At 42.7% G+C, this 8185-nt stretch overlaps 1 protein-coding gene across 5 annotated transcripts in view; it reads left to right on the top strand.

The window, feature by feature from the left end:
- AFF1 (AF4/FMR2 family member 1) overlaps positions 1-8185 on the top strand; it is a 207482-nt gene that overhangs the window by 145450 nt on the left and 53847 nt on the right. The gene's annotated exons all lie outside the window — the stretch shown is intronic.

Here is an 8185-nt window from a genome sequence, read left to right as displayed (position 1 = left end):
GCCCCTCACCTCCCCCTCCCCCTCCCCCACCCACACCCAACCTGCTGGTGCCCCTCACTCCTAACCTGCTACTCCTAGGCCCCAGACCCTTAGAATGTGGGGCACATGCTCCCTCAGATTTGTTCTCACACAGTGTGGGCATGGGGCTGCAGCTTGGCTGAACCAGCATGAGTAGGAACTGTTAGTGGAGTGCAAAGTGGGGTGGCAAGACTCGTTGGTGCTACTGCCCCTGGAACCCCTATGCCAGTCACAGCACCAGCAGCGTGAGAAATACTGGATGGTGTGAGGGCTGTGCTGTTTTTACCATCTCTCTCTGACAGCCGCTTGTGTGACTGGCCACGACTTTGCCCTAGCATCATGGCTTTGCCACCACAGCTCCCCTCAGACCATGGCTCTACCCCATCGTGGATATGGGGTGGTGGGCAGCATCACCTGTGGGCACTCCACAACACATTGCCTGTGCCCCCTTCTTCTCTCCCCTGACCCATAGACTTACCTGCTGGAGCTGCTTACCAGCCCGTGCTGCCTGGCTCCCACGTGCATGTGTGTGTGCACACATGCACATTGCACCTCTTGCCTGATCACGCTTCTCCCACTCCCCCCCAGCCATGAGCAGCCCCTTGCAGCCTGGAATTCTGCCAGCCTGCAACAGGAAACCCACCGTTTCCTACGTTTATCTCCTTTAAAGGAGAATCTGTTTTTAAAGTTTGTTGATCCATTTTTTAAAGTTAGTTTTCAACCCTTTCATATATTCTTACGACCCATTTTTGGGTTGTGACCCGCAGTTCGAGAAACATTGCAACAGAGGACTTAACTGTTCAGTCTGTCTTTTTGTTCTCTTTCATTGTTAGGTGAGTTGTATTTTATATATATATATAAAAAGAACTGCTCTACAGGAACTTTCTTATGTAGTCTGGGATTTGACTTCTGACACCAGCCAGTGTCTGATGCGTCTCAAAATTGCAGTACCTAGAATTACATAAGCTTTGGGTTTACCTAACTTGCATGTGATTTAACATACATGATTTTATGCAGAAAAAAATTAGTACAATGTATTGCTGTATTCATTCTTGCATTAGTGCAAGTATAGACATTTTTTTTTGGATTGAGGTAACCAGGAGAAACCTGGTGGGTTCAGAGAGCCACTAAATAGTGGGAGTGGACTTGTTTTCTGGCCTTTTAGAATCATAGGTCTCAATGGATTGAACCTCTAAGATATATTGAAGTATAAAGTTTCAGTAAACTGTATTTAACATCTGTTTGGACTTTACGTAGCACATCTCTGGTGTATAAGTATTGTCTATCGTTAGAAATGAGATTATATGCCCCAACAGAGTATTACTCTTCCTGTATCAGCTGATCATGCAGGTTAGTGAAATGGGAGATTTATAAACACAAAACTATAAAAGCTGGAGAATGTGTTGGAATCTTGCTATTTTAATAGCTTGCCTGAGTTTTATTTGGTAATTCAGATGGGCTCATAAATCAATGATGGCAGTCTTCAAAACTTCTTTAAGTAAACATGTTTCACTGTCTTTTCTTTATCTGTACTATCCTGTCTCCCTCCAAATAGTTGGCAATTTAATTTATTCTGTATAATCTCAAGTGCTGCATGTGTTTCTCATGATAATTACTTACTTGTTTATTTAACCGGGTATTTGTAACCTGAAAATCTGCAATTAGTTTTGCATAACTCGTGCTCTGGTATATAATCTTCTTACCCACTCTTTGCATACTAAACAAACATAAATTTTTTACTTGTCCCTCAAATTTAATGTTTTTTTCCTTAGACTCTTGGACAGAGAGACTCTTGCAGAATGTGTGCAGTAGGTTTGGTGGATATGTGTTTATTCATCAGTAATACTAGGTCACTGTTGGCTTTAAGTACCTGTGAATTTGATTTTTTTTTTTTATAATGACTGGGTTTCTTTCAAGGCTGTGTGTGTATCTGAATCTCTACAGAGTTGGGTTTTCAGTAACAGGAACAATCTGAATCTTTCACAGGACCCAAGTACCAAACACTTACATGTATAAATGTGGGCCTTGTCATGCTTTTGTGATGAGGATAGGAGGATGGATTTTTGTCTTCATTTATGGGCCAGCTTGAAATAAGTTCATGGGAGTTGGGCTTTTTTTGAGCAGAAATGTAAAGGGCTGTTTTTGCAAAATACATTTTCATTTGATAATTTTAAAAAAAAATACTGATATACTACAGTGTCTGTCTGTCTGTCTGTCTGTCTGGAGAAATTTGTGTTTGTGGTTTTTTTAAACTACAGTGGGCCACCATCGTGAAACAGTTTTGACATCAAACATTAACAAGATTTGTGTGGGATAACGTGGCATCTAGAGAAGTATGCATCATTTCCTAGCTGAAATTCAACATCAGCATCTTATGAAGAAATTCCACCTGGGGCTTGCACAAATTGCAATACAAGACAGAAAATATATGCAGCAGTTGTCTAGTTGTCCTTTGAGAGTGCCTTACAATGTTCTCTCTCTAAAGGCTGTAAAACTGCTAACAGGGATACAAAGCAGCAGATAATATTTAATACTCTAAACCCATAATTGTTTAGCAGAGTTTCTTTTTGTTTCATGATTTATTATATTTCAAGGTTATGGGAGGGAGGTTAACTCTTCATGGGGCAACTGTTCTTTAGAGGGATTGGGACGGCACAGGCACTAAGGCAATCAGTTGAAAGCCCAGAGTTGGGAGTTCGCGGCCATAACACAAGCACTCACAGTGCGGCCTGTCAAATTCCAGTGAATCTGTGTATTTTGCTAAATACCTTGTCACACAAAGACCTGAAGGAAGAAAGGACTGTTCTTTAGAGAATTGGCAAAGGAAGTGATTTGCTGCTGGGCAGCAGTGGTGGTTTAATATTGGGTAGCATGCTGACACAAAGCACAGATTTACATTCTTCCTTGCAGGTAAAATTCAGTCCACGTGCACAAAGCCCAGCTTTTCAAGTTCTATATGGGTGGGTGTGGGAAAGTTGGAGAGGTGAATTCAAAGCTACTCAGATATTACAAGTGATGGGCAAAGGTAAGAGCTTAAATAAAAGGCAAGCACATGTGCCATCTCTAGGATTAAGGCAGATGGACCGACTCATGACAGCACTGTTCTAATTTCTGGGTTGAAATAGCAGTTGTAATTTCTCTCTGCTGGTTGAACAGAGCATGAGAACTAGCATATACTTAGCAAAACAGATCCACTGTCCCTTTTTGGGATCACAAATTAATCCTCTCTTCAGGCCCTACATCAGCTAATAAGAGGCATGAATAGGGTGACTGTATTAGTTTTAAGGAAATCCTGGGTGCTGCCTTCCCCCCTCCTCCGTGCCCCTGAGCCCCCCGCCCCCCGCCCGCTCCATTCACCTCAGCCCTGGCTGATCCCTGTCCCAGGAGGAGCCTGGCTGGGCAGGGTGGCACCAATCAGGGGCTTTTGTTTCCATTTTCACCAACCAGCCAGGATGCTAGGAGAATCTATGAAGTCCGGGACTGTCCCAGCCAGACTGGGACGTATGTCACAGTAGGCATAAAGACATTTCTGCTTGAATGTTCAGCTAGTTTGGCCTCCCATGGTGGGAATCCTCTGGAATGCAAATGGTGCAGAGATCCCTGAGCTAACCTGCCCCACCAAGGGAGAACTTGGCTCCTAAATACAAAGTACGAATTGTGGCTTATGCTGTTTGCTTGTTTTCTGTCTTCGGGGAAAAATGCTTTTTTTTCTTTTTCTTTTTTTTTGCCCTTAGAAGTAAAAGTCCATTTTTGCCAGTGACAGTCACTGATGCCTGTAGAATAAACATTTTGCTGCGAGCCTGATGTTAGGCCCTTCGTTGGCGGCAGTTTTGTTTACTATTTGACATTTTTGTAGTTGGTGACGTGGCCTTCAGGATTTTTATTTCCTTATCACAAAGCACAGCAGCATATTGGAGTACAAATATTCTCCTAAAACTCTTTAAGACAGCAGATAAACCTGTGCTCTTGAGAAGAGAGAATTTGGTAGTGGCATAGATTTTCTAGGCAGTTGTAGCCATTTCACATTCTGTTTTTTCCCTAGTATAAGAGTAAAACCAGGTTTGAAGATGCATATACCTAGTTCTTTTTAACTGTTTCTCTGGAACTGCTTGTACTTGTATGGTAGTTATTAGTTAAATCTGACATAGACTTAAATACACAGAGAAAAATCCCCCTACAATGACTGTGCTGTGGCTATAGAATATAGTAGTTATGTTTCTTTTAAGAAACGGTGTGAGTATGTGTTTTGGTGGCAGGCTGCTGCTCATCTGATCAGGCTGCATGGGACAAAATGGGTCCTGCTGTACTAATGTCTTCAATGTATGAAGAAGTACAGCAGCAGGCAGTTGTTGAACCAAGTCTTTTAGGAATGAAATGAATCTTCCTGAAGATTTAACTACAAAGAAGTTCTCTTTACAAAGCTAAACCAGTTTCAAAGCCTTATGGGATCTACAGTACCTGAATCAAGAATTGCTTAGAAAGCCTCCCTCGCAGTGAGGTAGAAGATACCCAAAACAGGCATCATCCTCATATTAACTGTGCTTCACTCTTGCCATCAATAAAACTCTTAAAACACTAAGTTCTGGGACAGTAAAAACTGACTTGATTTTCTAGTACTCTAGTGTAGAGGGAACTTTAATACCCATTGTGTGGGAACCTTTTTCTTCCCCATGTATAACCAATCCTTTCAAGGACTGCATGCCATTCAGGACTATTTCAGAAGAGTTCTTTGCCCAGTTAATCTGCTTCCATTTCAGTGCAGTGAGATGCAGGTTTCTAGGTTCACTGGGGAGTTTGCTAGTCATGAATCCCAGAGGTGAGTTTGATTGGTGGAATACAAGATAATGTTTGCTGTAATTAAAAAGAGAGAGAAGAGCCCTTCTGTGCACTAGCTCTACTACAGGACGAGAATTTTGCATTTTCTTTCTCTTGAATGAACACACACTCGCTTACAATTGCTGCCTGATTTGTTTGGTTTTTCACCCAGGGGAGTTGCTTCTGATTTATGTTGAAGCAGGTAAGATCAGAATTAGACAAAAGTGAAATCTTCATCATGTGACAGCAGCCATACTGACAGCTCAGTATAGATTAGGAATAAATGAGTTCAGCTCTTTAGAGATCTTGAAAAGGAATGGGTGGGGGAAGGTTTTGTTTGCCCTTTCACTTCCATGTGTAAAGGGTGGGTAAGTGGGTGGGTAGGTAGGTGTGCGTGTGTAAAAATAAATAAATAAAAACAACCCAAAAAACCAACAAAAAACCCACACCTCTCTTACAGGTGAAATAATCCTTGGGTTGTCACCTTACTATGTTAACACTCTGTTTGCCAACTTTGTTTATTAGAAGGCAGGGTAGGATGGCACTTATAGACTAATTTGTTGAGAGAGGCATGGGCTTTTATAGACGACAATCTACTTTGTCAGATGCCATGAGTGGACTTAATTGGTTTCTTTGTTAGTAAAATGGAAGGGACGGCGCAAGGCACTTTCTAGTTGAGAGCAGAGCTCAGATCTGATCTCTCTTAGCCAGTGTTGGAGTTAATTTAACAAACTCCCACCTTCCCCCAATATCATCTTGTTTCCATAAGCACACTTGCAACCAGGTGTTTTTGTTTAATTGGTGCTTTTCTAGTGTAGGATGAAAAAATGGAATTTGCTACGTGTTGGTAAGAGTAACTGGTCAACAAATTGAACTTAATAAATTATTTTCTAATTCTAACTTTAAGGATATCATTGATCAGGTGAAAGTCCCCGTGCATAATGGATATGTTACTCTCAGGGTAGCAGTTAGCTTGAATAGCAAATAAAACCCAAATGCATATAAATTACATAAACTTGTCCTCCTTGGCCAGCTTTAAGGTGGAAACAGTGTTGTGTCCTGTCACTTAACATTTCTCAGACAGCTTTTCCTATTCTTGGTGCAAGAATTAGAGTGCTTCTTATTAATTCTTTCCCACTGAGCATCTCTGTTTGCTGTCACCCATGACCATGCCATTATGCGGCAACTGGTTGAGTTTGTTCTATACCTTCTACAAACATGGACTCTACAGGCAGGAGGCATTTGCTTTCTTTTATTTGTGTGGCTGTATTTATGCTATTTGCTGCTTTGTAACATTGAGTATTGTGGATAGATGTATCCTACTGGAAACTGCTAGGTGGTTTTCTGCTCTCTGTATATCCCAGTAGGATGTTTAAAATGTGTGTGACACCAGCCATTATATTTGCTGTTTTGTTAGATGTGGTTGGGAAACATTGGTGTTACTTCTACTTTTGACTCTTCCTCAGAGCTTAATTTATACACTTATGGCTGGCTTGGGGCAATCTGTGTGCCTAGACAGAATTCCTAGATGGTTCCTCACTGGCCCTATCCTTCTGCTGTCGCTCCATTCCAACCTTAAAGTAATAGTGGAAGAAGTGTCTACCTTTTTCCAGGGATGTATGTGAAAAAACAAAGGATCCCTCTGCCTCCAAAAGCAGTAGGATTCTGCCGCACTTCTAAACAAGTCCCTTACCACCCCTTGCTGCTTCAGAACCTGGAGTAAATCTAATTGGGAGTGCTCAGGACTACTTGTTTCCTGGTTCAGACAGGCTTCTCTGCTGGAGTGATGTTGATGGGGGAAGAGATCTTGGAGGGAACAGCCTGCTGAGGTTCGTGGAGCAGTTGCTCATTAATAGATATCCCAGCAAGATAGATGTCCAAATGTTTCTTAAAAGACTCGAGAGTAGGTGCTTGCACCACCTCTGGAAGCAGTCTCTTCCAGGCCTTGGGGGCTTGGACAGCAAAGATGTTTTTCCTTATGTCCTGCCTAAAGCTGTCTTGGAGGAGTTTGTGACTGTTTGACCTGGTCATTCCTTGGGGCACTCTGGTGAACTGGTGTTCCCTGAGATCCTGATGTACACCCCTTATATATGTATAGCCAGCCACCAGATCCCCCCTGAGCCTGGGCTTTTCCAGGCTGAAGAGTTCCATGTCTCTCAATATCTTATCATAGGACCTGTTCTCCTACCCTCTGATCATGTGTGGCTCTCCTCTGGACTCTCAAATTTTTCCACATCTTTTTTAAATTGTGGAGCCCAGAATTGGATGCAGTACTCTGGCTGCAGCCTCACCAAGGCCGAGTACAGTGGGAGGATGACATCCTGGGATTTGCTTGAGAGGCATCTATGGATGCTCGCTTTACCAGCTGCAACATTGCATTGGTGGCTCATATTCAGCTTGCAGTCAGTCATGATCTCTAAGTCCCTTTCGGCCATGGTGCTAGCAAGCGTAGCACTGCCAACCCTGTAAGTGTGCTGCGGGGTTTTTTTCCCCAAGGTGGAGTACCTTGCATTTTTCGGTGTTGAACACCATCAGGTTTTCATCTGCCCATTTACTGAGCCTGAGGTTGGCCTGGATCACCAGTCTATCCTCAGGTATGGACACTTTACCCCAAAGTTTGGTGTCATTGGCAAACTTGGCCAGTCCACTTCTGATACCAATGTCTACATTGTTAATAAAGATGTTAAAGAGTATAGACTCAAGGATGTAGCCTTGGGGGACCCCACTGGTCACGCCACAACACAATGATTTACTTCCGTCTATTACTACTCTCTGGTCCAGCCATCAAACTGTGATGTAGCCGAAGCCATAGTTAGCTAATTTTTCCATTAAGAGATCATGGGACACCAGAACAAAAGCTTTTTTTGAAGTCAAGATATATGATATCTATCTCTTCTCCCTTGTCCAGGTGATATGTCACCTGGTCATAGAAGGAAATGAAATTGGTCAGGTAAGACCTACCCACAACAAACCCATGCTGGCTGTCCCTCAAGATGTTTTTATCAACCAGTTTGTCAAGCATGGTCTCTTTGATAACTTTTTCCTAGATTTTCCCCAGGATAGAGATGAGGCGGATAGGCCTGTAGTTCTCTAGATCTACTTTACTCATTTTCTTGAAGATAGGCACTACGTTAGCCTTCTTTCAGTCTTCAGGAACTTCACGTGAGCACCACAAGTTCTTTAAGATCCAGGCCAGGGCTGAGCTATGATGCCTGCCAGCCCTTTAAGTACCCTGGGGTGTAAACTGTCTGGGCCAGCTGACCTGAAGGTATCCAGCCTCTCAAGGCATTCCTTTACATGGTCTGCAGTGATGTAGGGTAACAATTCTCCCTCACCCTGGCCATCTAGAACT

Source organism: Crocodylus porosus, unplaced genomic scaffold (genome assembly GCF_001723895.1).
Source record: "Crocodylus porosus isolate Cpor-Errol unplaced genomic scaffold, CroPor_comp1, whole genome shotgun sequence".
NCBI classification, from domain to species: Eukaryota; Metazoa; Chordata; order Crocodylia; family Crocodylidae; genus Crocodylus; species Crocodylus porosus.
This window is presented reverse-complemented; position numbering and strand designations above follow the sequence as displayed.